At 38.8% G+C, this 20,400-nt stretch overlaps 1 pseudogene; it reads left to right on the top strand.

The window, feature by feature from the left end:
• Nucleotides 1-3,095: 3,095 nt before the first annotated feature.
• LOC139369405 (cingulin-like) overlaps nucleotides 3,096-20,400 on the top strand; it is a 55,234-nt pseudogene continuing 37,929 nt past the window's right edge.

Raw genomic sequence — 20,400 nt, forward strand, 5'->3', positions numbered from 1 at the left:
CTTTCTCTTAAATCTGTCAAACTGGAACAATGGAGATGTTGTTAGAACTTCTGCTTTTTCATTCTGAGAAACTCTTCACAGTCAGCATAGATAAAAAAAGACCCCTACTGTAGATGGCCAATGGTTGCCGGTCACACCACGGAAGGAAGATTCCCCTAGGTTCAGATCTAGGATCAGGTTTCTCTCCCCCAATCCTAACCTTAACCATTTGTGGTAGAAATGCAAAACCGACCTAAGATCAGCGTATAGGGACAACTTCCCCCCACACCACCAGTCACAGAGTGAGATCCATAATGTGCTCTCCATTTGAAGGCTGGGGGTGCTGTAAACTCAGTCAGGATATATGTAGTGTATATGTCAATTAACAGGATCCCCATTTATTTTAGCACATCAAAAATCGGGACCCTGTGAATTCATACATACATCATATAGCATGATATATAGTAATGTAATGTATTATATTATCAAGGCTGGTGGGAGTCATATCATGTATTATATTATCACACTAAGACTGGTGGGAGTCATATCATGTATTATATTATCAAGGCTGATGGGAGTCATATCATGTATTATATTATCACACTAAGACTGGTGGGAGTCATACCATGTATTATATTATCACACTAAGACTGGTGGGAGTCATATCATGTATTATATTATCAAGGCTGATGGGAGTCATATCATGTATTATATTATCACACTAAGACTGGTGGGAGTCATATCATGTATTATATTATCAAACTAAGGCTGGTGGGAGTCATATCATGTATTATATTATCACACTAAGACTGGTGGGAGTCATATGTATTATATTATCACACTAAGGCTGGTGGGAGTCATATCATGTATTATATTATCACACTAAGACTGGTGGGAGTCATATCATGTATTATATTATCACACTAAGGCTGGTGGGAGTCATATCATGTATTATATTATCACACTAAGACTGGTGGGAGTCATATCATGTATTATATTATCACACTAAGACTGGTGGGAGTCATATCATGTATTATATTATCAAACTAAGGCTGGTGGGAGTCATATCATGTATTATATTATCACACTAAGACTGGTGGGAGTCATATGTATTATATTATCACACTAAGGCTGGTGGGAGTCATATCATGTATTATATTATCACACTAAGACTGGTGGGAGTCATATCATGTATTATATTATCACACTAAGGCTGGTGGGAGTCATATCATGTATTATATTATCACACTAAGACTGGTGGGAGTCATATCATGTATTATATTATCACACTAAGGCTGGTGGGAGTCATATCATGTATTATATTATCAAGGCTGGTGGGAGTCATATCATGTATTATATTACCACACTAAGACTGGTGGGAGTCATATCATGTATTATATTATCAAGGCTGGTGGGAGTCATATCATGTATTATATTATCACACTAAGACTGGTGGGAGTCATATCATGTATTATATTATCACACTAAGGCTGGTGGGAGTCATATCATGTATTATATTATCACACTAAGACTGGTGGGAGTCATATCATGTATTATATTATCACACTAAGGCTGGTGGGAGTCATATCATGTATTATATTATCACACTAAGGCTGGTGGGAGTCATATCATGTATTATATTATCACACTAAGGCTGGTGGGAGTCATATCATGTATTATATTATCACACTAAGGCTGGTGGGAGTCATATGTATTATATTATAACTAAGGCTGGTGGGAGTCATATCATGTATTATATTATCACACTAAGGCTGGTGGGAGTCATATCATGTATTATATTATCACACTAAGACTGGTGGGAGTCATATCATGTCTTATATTATCACACTAAGGCTGGTGGGAGTCATATCATGTATTATATTATCAAACTAAGGCTGGTGGGAGTCATATCATGTATTATATTATCAAACTAAGGCTGGTGGGAGTCATATCATGTCTTATATTATCACACTAAGGCTGGTGGGAGTCATATCATGTATTATATTATCACACTAAGGCTGGTGGGAGTCATATCATGTATTATATTATCACACTAAGACTGGTGGGAGTCATATCATGTATTATATTATCACACTAAGGCTGGTGGGAGTCATATCATGTATTATATTATAACTAAGGCTGGTGGGAGTCATATCATGTATTATATTATCACACTAAGGCTGGTGGGAGTCATATCATGTATTATATTATAACTAAGACTGGTGGGAGTCATATCATGTATTATATTATCACACTAAGGCTGGTGGGAGTCATATCATGTATTATATTATCACACTAAGGCTGGTGGGAGTCATATCATGTATTATATTATCACACTAAGGCTGGTGGGAGTCATATCATGTATTATATTATCACACTAAGACTGGTGGGAGTCATATCATGTCTTATATTATCACACTAAGACTGGTGGGAGTCATATCATGTATTATATTATCACACTAAGGCTGGTGGGAGTCATATCATGTATTATATTATCATACTAAGACTGGTGGGAGTCATATCATGTATTATATTATCACACTAAGGCTGGTTGGAGTCATATCATGTATTATATTATCACACTAAGGCTGGTGGGAGTCATATCATGTATTATATTATCAAACTAAGACTGGTGGGAGTCATATCATGTATTATATTATCACACTAAGGCTGGTGGGAGTCATATCATGTATTATATTATCAAACTAAGGCTGGTGGGAGTCATATCATGTATTATATTATCACACTAAGGCTGGTGGGAGTCATATCATGTATTATATTATCACACTAAGGCTGGTGGGAGTCATATCATGTATTATATTATCAAGGCTGGTGGGAGTCATATCATGTATTATATTATCACACTAAGGCACATGTTTAATACTGATGAGCACTGTGGGAAACATACATGTTTAGATTGGCTGGTGCAAGTCACGTGATGACCAGTGTGGTGTTGATTTGACAGTTTCCTCTTCACTGTAGTTAACTGTTTAAAACATGTATCACTATAATAAGTCACACAGATGCAGGACAGTCCAGAGAGAACACATAGATACAGACTTATATTAGAGCTGATATAAGTAGAAGTTACTGAATTTCACCACCAGTGTGTTAAGATGTCAGAGGGAGTCGATGAAATCTCGGATGGATTTGAAGACGATGAATCCGATGCAATGAAGAACACAGACATTGATGACCAAAATTATTCCAACGTAAGAGCCTTCAAGTCCAGTACAAGAGATGGAGCTGTTGCTGCAGGTAGGATTGCACGAACACACACACACAAGCACACAAACAAATACAGGTGTGATAACCCTGTAGAACTCTAGCTTTATTTGTCTCAATCCTGGATGATACAGTAAAACACATTACCAAAGATCTTTAATCATTTGTGATTCAGTACATGTTCAGTGGTGGAAGAGACCCTCTGGAGTTGCTGCAGTGTGTCTGGGGCTGCTGTGTGTTCTCCTACTGGCTGGGATCATAGGCCTGTCTGTCTACTGTAAGTTTAGTATGTTCTTACTGAGACTTAAAGAGCCTACTTAATCATACTTACTCATTAATGGTGTTTTAGTTACATGTTTCATCAACTTTACCCTTTTACAGATGGAGTCATTGGTCACCAGCTACAGTCCAGTTACAACAACCTGACTAAAGAGGGAGACCAGCTACAGACCAGTTACAACAACCTGACTAAAGAGAGAGACCAGCTACAGGCCAGTTATAGCCTTCTGATTAAAGAGAGAGACCAGCTACAGACTGAGAGAGATTTTCTTAGTGGGAGGCTTACCAATCTCGGTGAGTAAACATACAATAGTACATATTCATTAATCCCACATACTTTATCGTGTGCTGAATTTTTTACTTTAGTATCCTGTGTGGTTAATTGAAAGAAATTAATGTTTTCATCTTGTAGAACAAACCTGTCCCAAAGGCTGGCAGAATTTTGAATCCAGTTGGTACTTCCTGTCTGATGATACTAAAACCTGGAAGGAGAGCAGAGAGGACTGTCTGGAGAGAGGAGCAGACCTGGTGATCATAAACAGTGATAAGGAACAGGTGAGAGAGAGAGAGATTATATATAGATATATAAATATATACAGAGAGAGAGAGAGAGAGAGAGAGAGATTATATATATATATAAATATATATATATACATACAGACAGAGAGAGAGAGAGAGAGGATATGGGTGTGCTAGGGGTATACGTATATTTATTTATCTTTCTCAACAACAGGAGTTTCTCTTCAACCTCAACAAGGGAGTCTGGATTGGTCTGACTGACTCTGTTACTGAGAGGATCTGGAGATGGGTGGACGGCACCCCACTGACCACCCCAAGGTAATATACTACTGCTCTAATAACACTGACCAACCCAAGGTAATATACTACTGCTCTACTAACACTGACCACCCCAAGGTAATATACTACTGCTCTACTAACACTGACCACCCCAAGGTAATATACTACTGCTCTAATAACACTGACCAACCCAAGGTAATATACTACTGCTCTAATAACACTGACCACCCCAAGGTAATATACTACTGCTATAATAACAATAACAAATAATAACAATACATCCACCCAGGTCTCAGCCACCAACACTACAGCTGTACCTGTAGTTAGTACTACATCCACCCAGGTCTCTGTCACCAACACTACAGCTGTACCTGTAGTTAGGACTACATCAACCCAGGTCTCTGTTACCAACACTACAGATGTACCTGTAGTTAGTACTACATCCACCCAGGTCTCTGTCACCAACACTACAGCTGTACCTGTAGTTAGTACTACGTCCACCAAGGTCTCTGTCACCAACACTACAGCTGTACCTGTAGTTAGGACTACATCAACCCAGGTCTCTGTTACCAACACTACAGATTTACCTGTAGTTAGTACTACATCCACCCAGGTCTCTGTCACCAACACTACAGCTGCACCTGTAGTTAGTACTACATCCACCCAGGTCTCTGTCACCAACAATACAGCTGTACCTGTAGTTAGTACTACATCCACCCAGGTCTCTGTCACCAACACTACAGCTGCACCTGTAGTTAGTACTACATCCACCCAGGTCTCTGTCACCAACACTACAGCTGTACCTGTAGTTAGTACTACATCAACCCAGGTCTCTGTCACCAACACTACAGCTGTACCTGTAGTTAGTACTACATCCACCCAGGTCTCTGTCACCAACACTACAGCTGTACCTGTAGTTAGTACTACATCCACCCAGGTCTCTGTCACCAACACTACAGCTGTACCTGTAGTTAGTACTACATCCACCCAGGTCTCTGTCACCAACACTACAGTTGTACTTGTAGTTAGTACTACATCCACCCAGGTCTCTGTTACCAACACTACAGCTGTACCTGTAGTTAGTACTACATCCACCCAGGTCTCTGTCACCAACACTACAGTTGTACTTGTAGTTAGTACTCCGTCCACCAGAGGGCCACCTTTTGACTCCGTATCTAAGGGTCTGTGTGATGCTTTCTCTCCTCCTGTGGAATAGAGTAGAGCTGTAGAGTTGTATTCGTTCATGTAGGTAGATGTCATGTGGAACAGTGGAATCAGTGCAGAGAGAGTTGTGTCATTAGATGTAACCAGTATGTATATGTTATGTTGTAATAAAAGACAGGGTGGAAATGTGAACGTTTTGTCATAAAACGTGGAGGGTTTTTATTCTTCTTTCTCTTAAATCTGTCAAACTGGAACAATGGAGATGTTGTTAGAACTTCTGCTTTTTCATTCTGAGAAACTCTTCACAGTCAGCATAGATAAAAAAAGACCCCTACTGTAGATGGCCAATGGTTGCCGGTCACACCACGGAAGGAAGATTCCCCTAGGTTCAGATTTAGGATCAGGTTTCTCTCCCCCAATCCTAACCTTAACCATTTGTGGTAGAAATGCAAAACCGACCTAAGATCAGCGTATAGGGACAACTTCCCCCCACACCACCAGTCACAGAGTGAGATCCATAATGTGCTCTCCATTTGAAGGCTGGGGGTGCTGTAAACTCAGTCAGGATATATGTAGTGTATATGTCAATTAACAGGATCCCCATTTATTTTAGCACATCAAAAATCGGGACCCTGTGAATTCATACATACATCATATAGCATGATATATAGTAATGTAATGTATTATATTATCAAGGCTGGTGGGAGTCATATCATGTATTATATTATCACACTAAGGCTGGTGGGAGTCATATCATGTATTATATTATCACACTAAGGCTGGTGGGAGTCATATCATGTATTATATTATCACACTAAGACTGGTGGGAGTCATACCATGTATTATATTATCACACTAAGGCTGGTGGGAGTCATATCATGTATTATATTATCACACTAAGGCTGGTGGGAGTCATATCATGTATTATATTATCATACTAAGACTGGTGGGAGACATATCATGTATTATATTATCACACTAAGGCTGGTGGGAGTCATATCATGTATTATATTATCACACTAAGACTGGTGGGAGTCATATCATGTAGTATATTATCACACTAAGGCTGGTGGGAGTCATATCATGTATTATATTATCACACTAAGGCTGGTGGGAGTCATATCATGTATTATATTATCAAACTAAGGCTGCTGGGAGTCATATCATGTATTATATTATCACACTAAGACTGGTGGGAGTCATATCATGTATTATATTATCAAGGCTGGTGGGAGTCATATCATGTATTATATTATCACACTAAGGCTGGTGGGAGTCATATCATGTTTTATATTATCACACTAAGACTGGTGGGAGTCATATCATGTATTATATTATCACACTAAGGCTGGTGGGAGTCATATCATGTATTATATTATCACACTAAGGCTGGTGGGAGTCATATCATGTATTATATTATCACACTAAGACTGGTGGGAGTCATATCATGTATTATATTATCACACTAAGGCTGGTGGGAGTCATATCATGTATTATATTATCACACTAAGGCTGGTGGGAGTCATATCATGTATTATATTATCACACTAAGGCTGGTGGGAGTCATATCATGTATTATATTATCACACTAAGACTGGTGGGAGTCATATCATGTAGTATATTATCACACTAAGACTGGTGGGAGTCATATCATGTATTATATTATAACTAAGGCTGGTGGGAGTCATATCATGTATTATATTATCACACTAAGACTGGTGGGAGTCATATCATGTATTATATTATCACACTAAGACTGGTGGGAGTCATATCATGTAGTATATTATCACACTAAGGCTGGTGGGAGTCATATCATGTATTATATTATCACACTAAGACTGGTGGGAGTCATATGTATTATATTATCACACTAAGGCTGGTGGGAGTCATATCATGTATTATATTATCACACTAAGACTGGTGGGAGTCATATCATGTATTATATTATCACACTAAGGCTGGTGGGAGTCATATCATGTATTATATTATCACACTAAGGCTGTTGGGAGTCATATCATGTCTTATATTATCACACTAAGACTGGTGGGAGTCATATCATGTATTATATTATCACACTAAGACTGGTGGGAGTCATATCATGTATTATATCATCACACTAAGACTGGTGGGAGTCATATCATGTATTATATTATCACACTAAGACTGGTGGGAGTCATATCATGTATTATATTATCACACTAAGGCTGGTGGGAGTCATATCATGTATTATATTATCACACTAAGACTGGTGGGAGTCATATCATGTAGTATATTATCACACTAAGGCTGGTGGGAGTCATATCATGTATTATATTATCACACTAAGACTGGTGGGAGTCATATCATGTAGTATATTATCACACTAAGGCTGGTGGGAGTCATATCATGTATTATATTATCAAGGCTGGTGGGAGTCATATCATGTATTATATTATCACACTAAGGCTGGTGGGAGTCATATCATGTATTATATTATCACACTAAGACTGGTGGGAGTCATATCATGTATTATATTATCAAGGCTGGTGGGAGTCATATCATGTATTATATTATCAAACTAAGGCTGGTGGGAGTCATATCATGTATTATATTATCAAACTAAGGCTGGTGGGAGTCATATCATGTATTATATTATCACACTAAGACTGGTGGGAGTCATATCATGTATTATATTATCAAACTAAGGCTGGTGGGAGTCATATCATGTATTATATTATCAAACTAAGGCTGGTGGGAGTCATATCATGTATTATATTATCAAACTAAGGCTGGTGGGAGTCATATCATGTATTATATTATCAAACTAAGGCTGGTGGGAGTCATATCATGTATTATATTATCACACTAAGGCTGGTGGGAGTCATATCATGTATTATATTATCAAACTAAGGCTGGTGGGAGTTATATCATGTATTATATTATCACACTAAGACTGGTGGGAGTCATATCATGTATTATATTATCACACTAAGGCTGGTGGAGTCATATCATGTATTATATTATCAAACTAAGGCTGGTGGGAGTCATATCATGTCTTATATTATCACACTAAGGCTGGTGGGAGTCATATCATGTATTATATTATCACACTAAGGCTGGTGGGAGTCATATCATGTATTATATTATAACTAAGGCTGGTGGGAGTCATATCATGTATTATATTATCAAACTAAGGCTGGTGGGAGTCATATCATGCATTATATTATCACACTAAGACTGGTGGGAGTCATATCATGTATTATATTATAACACTAAGACTGGTGGGAGTCATATCATATATTATATCATCACACTAAGGCTGGTGGGAGTCATATCATGTATTATATCATCACACTAAGACTGGTGGGAGTCATATCATGTATTATATTATCAAACTAAGGCTGGTGGGAGTCATATCATGTATTATATTATCACACTAAGGCTGGTGGGAGTCATATCATGTATTATATTATCACACTAAGACTGGTGGGAGTCATATCATGTATTATATTATCACACTAAGGCTGGTGGGAGTCATATAATGTATTATATTATCACACTAAGGCTGGTGGGAGTCATATCATGTATTATATTATCAAGGCTGGTGGGAGTCATATCATGTATTATATTATCACACTAAGGCACATGTTTAATACTGATGAGCACTGTGGGAAACATACATGTTTAGATTGGCTGGTGCAAGTCACGTGATGACCAGTGTGGTGTTGATTTGACAGTTTCCTCTTCACTGTGGTTAACTGTTTAAAACATGTATCACTATAATAAGTCACACAGATGCAGGACAGTCCAGAGAGAACACATAGATACAGACTTATATTAGAGCTGATATAAGTAGAAGTTACTGAATTTCACCACCAGTGTGTTAAGATGTCAGAGGGAGTCGATGAAATCTCGGATGGATTTGAAGACGATGAATCCGATGCAATGAAGAACACAGACATTGATGACCAAAATTATTCCAACGTAAGAGCCTTCAAGTCCAGTACAAGAGATGGAGCTGTTGCTGCAGGTAGGATTGCACGAACACACACACACAAGCACACACAAGCACACAAACAAATACAGGTGTGATAACCCTGTAGAACTCTAGCTTTATTTGTCTCAATCCTGGATGATACAGTAAAACACATTACCAAAGATCTTTAATCATTTGTGATTCAGTACATGTTCAGTGGTGGAAGAGACCCTCTGGAGTTGCTGCAGTGTGTCTGGGGCTGCTGTGTGTTCTCCTACTGGCTGGGATCATAGGCCTGTCTGTCTACTGTAAGTTTAGTATGTTATTACTGAGACTTAAAGAGCCTACTTAATCATACTTACTCATTAATGGTGTTTTAGTTACATGTTTCATCAACTTTACCCTTTTACAGATGGAGTCATTGGTCACCAGCTACAGTCCAGTTACAACAACCTGACTAAAGAGGGAGACCAGCTACAGACCAGTTACAACAACCTGACTAAAGAGAGAGACCAGCTACAGGCCAGTTATAGCCTTCTGATTAAAGAGAGAGACCAGCTACAGACTGAGAGAGATTTTCTTAGTGGGAGGCTTACCAATCTCGGTGAGTAAACATACAATAGTACATATTCATTAATCCCACATACTTTATCGTGTGCTGAATTTTTTACTTTAGTATCCTGTGTGGTTAATTGAAAGAAATTAATGTTTTCGTCTTGTAGAACAAACCTGTCCCAAAGGCTGGCAGAATTTTGAATCCAGTTGGTACTTCCTGTCTGATGATACTAAAACCTGGAAGGAGAGCAGAGAGGACTGTCTGGAGAGAGGAGCAGACCTGGTGATCATAAACAGTGATAAGGAACAGGTGAGAGAGAGAGAGATTATATATAGATATATAAATATATACAGAGAGAGAGAGAGAGAGATTATATATATATATATATAAATATATATATATATATATACATACAGACAGAGAGAGAGAGAGAGAGGATATGGGTGTGCTAGGGGTATACGTATATTTATTTATCTTTCTCAACAACAGGAGTTTCTCTTCAACCTCAACAAGGGAGTCTGGATTGGTCTGACTGACTCTGTTACTGAGAGGATCTGGAGATGGGTGGACGGCACCCCACTGACCACCCCAAGGTAATATACTACTGCTCTAATAACACTGACCAACCCAAGGTAATATACTACTGCTCTACTAACACTGACCACCCCAAGGTAATATACTACTGCTCTACTAACACTGACCACCCCAAGGTAATATACTACTGCTCTAATAACACTGACCAACCCAAGGTAATATACTACTGCTCTAATAACACTGACCACCCCAAGGTAATATACTACTGCTATAATAACAATAACAAATAATAACAATACATCCACCCAGGTCTCAGCCACCAACACTACAGCTGTACCTGTAGTTAGTACTACATCCACCCAGGTCTCTGTCACCAACACTACAGCTGTACCTGTAGTTAGGACTACATCAACCCAGGTCTCTGTTACCAACACTACAGATGTACCTGTAGTTAGTACTACATCCACCCAGGTCTCTGTCACCAACACTACAGCTGTACCTGTAGTTAGTACTACGTCCACCAAGGTCTCTGTCACCAACACTACAGCTGTACCTGTAGTTAGGACTACATCAACCCAGGTCTCTGTTACCAACACTACAGATTTACCTGTAGTTAGTACTACATCCACCCAGGTCTCTGTCACCAACACTACAGCTGCACCTGTAGTTAGTACTACATCCACCCAGGTCTCTGTCACCAACACTACAGCTGTACCTGTAGTTAGTACTACATCCACCCAGGTCTCTGTCACCAACACTACAGCTGCACCTGTAGTTAGTACTACATCCACCCAGGTCTCTGTCACCAACACTACAGCTGTACCTGTAGTTAGTACTACATCAACCCAGGTCTCTGTCACCAACACTACAGCTGTACCTGTAGTTAGTACTACATCCACCCAGGTCTCTGTCACCAACACTACAGCTGTACCTGTAGTTAGTACTACATCCACCCAGGTCTCTGTCACCAACACTACAGCTGTACCTGTAGTTAGTACTACATCCACCCAGGTCTCTGTCACCAACACTACAGTTGTACTTGTAGTTAGTACTCCGTCCACCAGAGGGCCACCTTTTGACTCCGTATCTAAGGGTCTGTGTGATGCTTTCTCTCCTCCTGTGGAATAGAGTAGAGCTGTAGAGTTGTATTCGTTCATGTAGGTAGATGTCATGTGGAACAGTGGAATCAGTGCAGAGAGAGTTGTGTCATTAGATGTAACCAGTATGTATATGTTATGTTGTAATAAAAGACAGGGTGGAAATGTGAACGTTTTGTCATAAAACGTGGAGGGTTTTTATTCTTCTTTCTCTTAAATCTGTCAAACTGGAACAATGGAGATGTTGTTAGAACTTCTGCTTTTTCATTCTGAGAAACTCTTCACAGTCAGCATAGATAAAAAAAGACCCCTACTGTAGATGGCCAATGGTTGCCGGTCACACCACGGAAGGAAGATTCCCCTAGGTTCAGATTTAGGATCAGGTTTCTCTCCCCCAATCCTAACCTTAACCATTTGTGGTAGAAATGCAAAACCGACCTAAGATCAGCGTATAGGGACAACTTCCCCCCACACCACCAGTCACAGAGTGAGATCCATAATGTGCTCTCCATTTGAAGGCTGGGGGTGCTGTAAACTCAGTCAGGATATATGTAGTGTATATGTCAATTAACAGGATCCCCATTTATTTTAGCACATCAAAAATCGGGACCCTGTGAATTCATACATACATCATATAGCATGATATATAGTAATGTAATGTATTATATTATCAAGGCTGGTGGGAGTCATATCATGTATTATATTATCACACTAAGGCTGGTGGGAGTCATATCATGTATTATATTATCACACTAAGGCTGGTGGGAGTCATATCATGTATTATATTATCACACTAAGACTGGTGGGAGTCATACCATGTATTATATTATCACACTAAGGCTGGTGGGAGTCATATCATGTATTATATTATCACACTAAGGCTGGTGGGAGTCATATCATGTATTATATTATCATACTAAGACTGGTGGGAGACATATCATGTATTATATTATCACACTAAGGCTGGTGGGAGTCATATCATGTATTATATTATCACACTAAGACTGGTGGGAGTCATATCATGTAGTATATTATCACACTAAGGCTGGTGGGAGTCATATCATGTATTATATTATCACACTAAGGCTGGTGGGAGTCATATCATGTATTATATTATCAAACTAAGGCTGCTGGGAGTCATATCATGTATTATATTATCACACTAAGACTGGTGGGAGTCATATCATGTATTATATTATCAAGGCTGGTGGGAGTCATATCATGTATTATATTATCACACTAAGGCTGGTGGGAGTCATATCATGTATTATATTATCACACTAAGACTGGTGGGAGTCATATCATGTATTATATTATCACACTAAGGCTGGTGGGAGTCATATCATGTATTATATTATCACACTAAGGCTGGTGGGAGTCATATCATGTATTATATTATCACACTAAGACTGGTGGGAGTCATATCATGTATTATATTATCACACTAAGGCTGGTGGGAGTCATATCATGTATTATATTATCACACTAAGGCTGGTGGGAGTCATATCATGTATTATATTATCACACTAAGGCTGGTGGGAGTCATATCATGTATTATATTATCACACTAAGACTGGTGGGAGTCATATCATGTAGTATATTATCACACTAAGACTGGTGGGAGTCATATCATGTATTATATTATAACTAAGGCTGGTGGGAGTCATATCATGTATTATATTATCACACTAAGACTGGTGGGAGTCATATCATGTATTATATTATCACACTAAGACTGGTGGGAGTCATATCATGTAGTATATTATCACACTAAGGCTGGTGGGAGTCATATCATGTATTATATTATCACACTAAGACTGGTGGGAGTCATATGTATTATATTATCACACTAAGGCTGGTGGGAGTCATATCATGTATTATATTATCACACTAAGACTGGTGGGAGTCATATCATGTATTATATTATCACACTAAGGCTGGTGGGAGTCATATCATGTATTATATTATCACACTAAGGCTGTTGGGAGTCATATCATGTCTTATATTATCACACTAAGACTGGTGGGAGTCATATCATGTATTATATTATCACACTAAGACTGGTGGGAGTCATATCATGTATTATATTATCACACTAAGACTGGTGGGAGTCATATCATGTATTATATTATCACACTAAGACTGGTGGGAGTCATATCATGTATTATATTATCACACTAAGGCTGGTGGGAGTCATATCATGTATTATATTATCACACTAAGACTGGTGGGAGTCATATCATGTAGTATATTATCACACTAAGGCTGGTGGGAGTCATATCATGTATTATATTATCACACTAAGACTGGTGGGAGTCATATCATGTAGTATATTATCACACTAAGGCTGGTGGGAGTCATATCATGTATTATATTATCAAGGCTGGTGGGAGTCATATCATGTATTATATTATCACACTAAGGCTGGTGGGAGTCATATCATGTATTATATTATCACACTAAGACTGGTGGGAGTCATATCATGTATTATATTATCAAGGCTGGTGGGAGTCATATCATGTATTATATTATCAAACTAAGGCTGGTGGGAGTCATATCATGTATTATATTATCAAACTAAGGCTGGTGGGAGTCATATCATGTATTATATTATCACACTAAGACTGGTGGGAGTCATATCATGTATTATATTATCAAACTAAGGCTGGTGGGAGTCATATCATGTATTATATTATCAAACTAAGGCTGGTGGGAGTCATATCATGTATTATATTATCAAACTAAGGCTGGTGGGAGTCATATCATGTATTATATTATCAAACTAAGGCTGGTGGGAGTCATATCATGTATTATATTATCACACTAAGGCTGGTGGGAGTCATATCATGTATTATATTATCAAACTAAGGCTGGTGGGAGTTATATCATGTATTATATTATCACACTAAGACTGGTGGGAGTCATATCATGTATTATATTATCACACTAAGGCTGGTGGAGTCATATCATGTATTATATTATCAAACTAAGGCTGGTGGGAGTCATATCATGTCTTATATTATCACACTAAGGCTGGTGGGAGTCATATCATGTATTATATTATCACACTAAGGCTGGTGGGAGTCATATCATGTATTATATTATAACTAAGGCTGGTGGGAGTCATATCATGTATTATATTATCAAACTAAGGCTGGTGGGAGTCATATCATGTATTATATTATCACACTAAGACTGGTGGGAGTCATATCATGTATTATATTATAACACTAAGACTGGTGGGAGTCATATCATATATTATATCATCACACTAAGGCTGGTGGGAGTCATATCATGTATTATATCATCACACTAAGACTGGTGGGAGTCATATCATGTATTATATTATCACACTAAGACTGGTGGGAGTCATATCATGTATTATATCATCACACTAAGACTGGTGGGAGTCATATCATGTATTATATTATCAAACTAAGGCTGGTGGGAGTCATATCATGTATTATATTATCACACTAAGGCTGGTGGGAGTCATATCATGTATTATATTATCACACTAAGACTGGTGGGAGTCATATCATGTATTATATTATCACACTAAGGCTGGTGGGAGTCATATAATGTATTATATTATCACACTAAGGCTGGTGGGAGTCATATCATGTATTATATTATCAAGGCTGGTGGGAGTCATATCATGTATTATATTATCACACTAAGGCACATGTTTAATACTGATGAACACTGTGGGAAACATACATGTTTAGATTGGCTGGTGCAAGTCACGTGATGACCAGTGTGGTGTTGATTTGACAGTTTCCTCTTCACTGTGGTTAACTGTTTAAAACATGTATCACTATAATAAGTCACACAGATGCAGGACAGTCCAGAGAGAACACATAGATACAGACTTATATTAGAGCTGATATAAGTAGAAGTTACTGAATTTCACCACCAGTGTGTTAAGATGTCAGAGGGAGTCGATGAAATCTCGGATGGATTTGAAGACGATGAATCCGATGCAATGAAGAACACAGACATTGATGACCAAAATTATTCCAACGTAAGAGCCTTCAAGTCCAGTACAAGAGATGGAGCTGTTGCTGCAGGTAGGATTGCACGAACACACACACACAAGCACACACAAGCACACAAACAAATACAGGTGTGATAACCCTGTAGAACTCTAGCTTTATTTGTCTCAATCCTGGATGATACAGTAAAACACATTACCAAAGATCTTTAATCATTTGTGATTCAGTACATGTTCAGTGGTGGAAGAGACCCTCTGGAGTTGCTGCAGTGTGTCTGGGGCTGCTGTGTGTTCTCCTACTGGCTGGGATCATAGGCCTGTCTGTCTACTGTAAGTTTAGTATGTTATTACTGAGACTTAAAGAGCCTACTTAATCATACTTACTCATTAATGGTGTTTTAGTTACATGTTTCATCAACTTTACCCTTTTACAGATGGAGTCATTGGTCACCAGCTACAGTCCAGTTACAACAACCTGACTAAAGAGGGAGACCAGCTACAGACCAGTTACAACAACCTGACTAAAGAGAGAGACCAGCTACAGGCCAGTTATAGCCTTCTGATTAAAGAGAGAGACCAGCTACAGACTGAGAGAGATTTTCTTAGTGGGAGGCTTACCAATCTCGGTGAGTAAACATACAATAGTACATATTCATTAATCCCACATACTTTATCGTGTGCTGAATTTTTTACTTTAGTATCCTGTGTGGTTAATTGAAAGAAATTAATGTTTTCATCTTGTAGAACAAACCTGTCCCAAAGGCTGGCAGAATTTTGAATCCAGTTGGTACTTCCTGTCTGATGATACTAAAACCTGGAAGGAGAGCAGAGAGGACTGTCTGGAGAGAGGAGCAGACCTGGTGATCATAAACAGTGATAAGGAACAGGTGAGAGAGAGAGAGATTATATATAGATATATAAATATATACAGAGAGAGAGAGAGAGAGAGAGAGAGATTATATATATATATATATAAATATATATATATATATACATACAGACAGAGAGAGAGGATATGGGTGTGCTAGGGGTGTACGTATATTTATTTATCTTTCTCAACAACAGGAGTTTCTCTTCAACCTCAACAAGGGAGTCTGGATTGGTCTGACTGACTCTGTTACTGAGAGGACCTGGAGATGGGTGGACGGCACCCCACTGACCACCCCAAGGTAATATACTACTGCTCTAATAACACTGACCAACCCAAGGTAATATACTACTGCTCTACTAACACTGACCACCCCAAGGTAATATACTACTGCTCTACTAACACTGACCACCCCAAGGTAATATACTACTGCTCTAATAACACTGACCAACCCAAGGTAATATACTACTGCTCTAATAACACTGACCACCCCAAGGTAATATACTACTGCTATAATAACACTGACCCCTCCAAGGTAATATACTACTGTTATAATAACACTGACCACCCCAAGGTAATATACTACTGCTCTAATAACACTGACCAACCCAAGGTAATATACTACTGCTCTAATAACACTGACCACCCCAAGGTAATATACTACTGTTATAATAACACTGACCACAGTGTAGGGAGAAGGGCTGATTCTCTGTGTTGTTCATACTCTAGGTCAACAAAGTTGAATTTAAACTGAAACATTTCTGTACATTATTTAGGATTGTGATGTTCTAACTGTGACATCTGACTGTTTTTAACCCTGTAGGTACTGGTATTAACCATGATATCTGACTGTTGTTAACCCTGTAGGTACTGGTATTAACCATGATATCTGACTGTTTTTAACCCTGTAGCTACCGGTATTAACCATGATATCTGACTGTTTTTAACCCTGTAGGTACTGGTATTAACCATGATATCTGACTGTTTTTAACCCTGTAGGTACTGGTATTAACCATGATATCTGACTGTTTTAACCCTGTAGGTACTGGTATTAACCATGATATCTGACTGTTTTTAACCCTGTAGGTACTGGTATTAACCATGATATCTGACTGTTTTTAACCCTGTAGGTACTGGTATTAACCATGATATCTGACTGTTTTTAACCCTGTAGGTACTGGTATTAACCATGATATCTGACTGTTTTTAACCCCGTAGGTACTGGTCTCCACATCAGCCTGATAATGGTGATGGCAAACCAGAATATGGTGAGGAGGACTGTGTTCACATACGTAACAATCAGAGTCATCTGGAGGCGTGGAATGACTTGTCATGTGGCATCAAACTCAACTGGATTTGTGAGAAAGTGCTTTAACATCACCATGACAACATACTGTAACACATACAGTAGCCTAGAGTGCAAACAACTTCCTCCTTCATTCTCTCTCATTCTCTCTGTCTGTCTCTCTCTCTCACACACACACCATCACACACCCTCATTCAGACATGCGCTCGAACACATGCATGCACGTACACTAACGCACACACACACACACACACCTATTGTTGTATTTCTTTGTGGTATCATTTTAATAAAAGTCTTAATTTGCTTCTTGTAGCTTCATTCAACATTAATTCAGTACATTTGACTTTGTGCATTTACATAATATTCAATTAAAATATATTCTACAGATATTTACATGCTCCAATTCAGGCCTGGTGATGACATTCTCTACAGTACCAAACCACCATTACATACACTGTATAGGAAGGAGGGGACTGTATCACCAATCAATGAGTGTAGTAGAGATATCAAAGGATGTTACTTAATAATATTTAACAGTCAGTCTATGTTGTCAAGTTACATATAAGCACAATATCAAATGCTCATATTTGACTGCTCCCCTATATGGTCCCAAAAGAGGGAGAGGAAGTGGATATTTCCAGTGGTTCAATCAGCTGTCACTCAAAAACTCCTCAACAAATCAGGTTGATCCTCACTGGTTAAGCACACCCACCCTCAATATTCACACCCACCCTCATGTTGATGTATATTTGGGAGTAAACAGAGGGTCCAAATCAGCAGAAAGGTGAAAGGAAGGAGGAGTTCTGGAAACTCCCTGAATTATCTTGGGGCTGTTACATATGATATTTAATATATGTTAACAACTAGTCTTTGTTCTCAACTTCCCCTCTATGATCTATATCTTCCTGGTATGACAGTGTCCTGTCCATCATCACAAATAGCAAGTCCCATTCCCTGGGCAGGAGGACTGTGTTGAGATATACTCTGGACAAGATGACCATGTAGAGACATGGAATGCTTTATATTGTTCTGCAGAAAATGGTTTAACAATAACCACTGTAACAATCTCTCACACTCACACACACACACACACACACACACGCGCGCGCACATGCACACACACAGTATGCAAACTTGTTCTATTTTGTTGTATTAGCATAGCTACAACTACCCGTGTCATTTTGTTGATACTTCCCTAGAGTTAACACCTACAGTAGTCACACAGACAGAGACACACAGATGACTCAGAGACAGAGATGTCACTAGAAGCAGAGACTTAACGTATTGAGGTCTTTCAGTTGACGTACGACACCTCCAGGTGACCATGTTGGAAGACCACCACATTAATTCTAGAAGCAGATACTTAATGTATAGTAGACCTACATAGAAAGAAAGACCCAGATATTGTTAAAGATGTCAAAGGTCATCTATGCTGAACCAGATATGAACAAGAAGTTCAAGTTTGACAGAGGTGAGATGGAGGAGAGGATTGTGGATATCTATGTCAGTGCAGACACCCTGAGAGACGGTGAGACCAGCACCAAGAGAGAAGAGACAGCAGACACTGCTCCTAATAATGGACCAGGACACCAGCACTCAAGTAACACACACACACACACACACACACACACACACACACACACACACACACACTCTCACCAAATAACAACGTAAAAGTCTCTTGTTTGTTTCCACAGAGCCTGATAGATCAGGGAAGAGACCCTTCCTAGTTGCTGCAGTGTGTCTGGGGCTGCTGTGTGTTCAACTGGCTGGGATCATAGACCTGTCTGTCTACTGTGAGTTTGTGTCTAAATTCATTGATTATCACCTAGTTGTAAGACGTGCAGGTTATTAGGCCTATTTACCTGGTGTTTTACCTAGTAACTCTGTGTTTATACTGTGTAGATAACAGAGAAATCACAGATTCTGAGGATAAAAGGAACAACTTGTTCCAGAGTTTTTCCCTTTATAAAATCAACACAACTGAAGGAAGAGACCAGCTACAGACCAGATACAACAATCTGACTAAAGAGAGAAAGACCAGCTACAGACCAGATACAACAACCTGACTAAAGAGAAAGACCAGCTACAGATCAGATACAACAACCTGACTAAAGAGAGAGACCAGTTATAGACAGTTACAACAATCTGACTAAAGAGAGAGACCAGTTATAGACAGTTACAACAACCTGACTAAAGAGAGAGACCAGTTATAGACAGTTACAACAATCTGACTAAAGAGAGAGACCAGTTATAGACAGTTACAACAACCTGACTAAAGAGAGAGACCAGTTATAGACAGTTACAACAATCTGACTAAAGAGAGAGACCAGTTATAGACAGTTACAACAACCTGACTAAAGAGAGAGACCAGTTACAGACCAGATAAAACAAAAAAGTCATTCTCTTCTGACTGAAGAGAGAGACCAGTTACAGACCAGATAGGTGAGATATAAACTGTGATACATTAGAAGTAAAATCAAAAGTCATTCTATGTATATCAATGGGTTTATGAGTATGAAGATACTGGGTATGTTTCTCAATGTGGAAACCTTTGCTCTACAACAGAGCAGCATTTTCAAAAGGTGGAGAAACTTGGAGAAAGGAGTCAGTCAAAAATACAGTAGATATTACCATTAGGAGTC

This window comes from Oncorhynchus clarkii, chromosome 17 (assembly GCF_045791955.1).
Source record: "Oncorhynchus clarkii lewisi isolate Uvic-CL-2024 chromosome 17, UVic_Ocla_1.0, whole genome shotgun sequence".
Classification (NCBI taxonomy): Eukaryota; Metazoa; Chordata; class Actinopteri; order Salmoniformes; family Salmonidae; genus Oncorhynchus; species Oncorhynchus clarkii.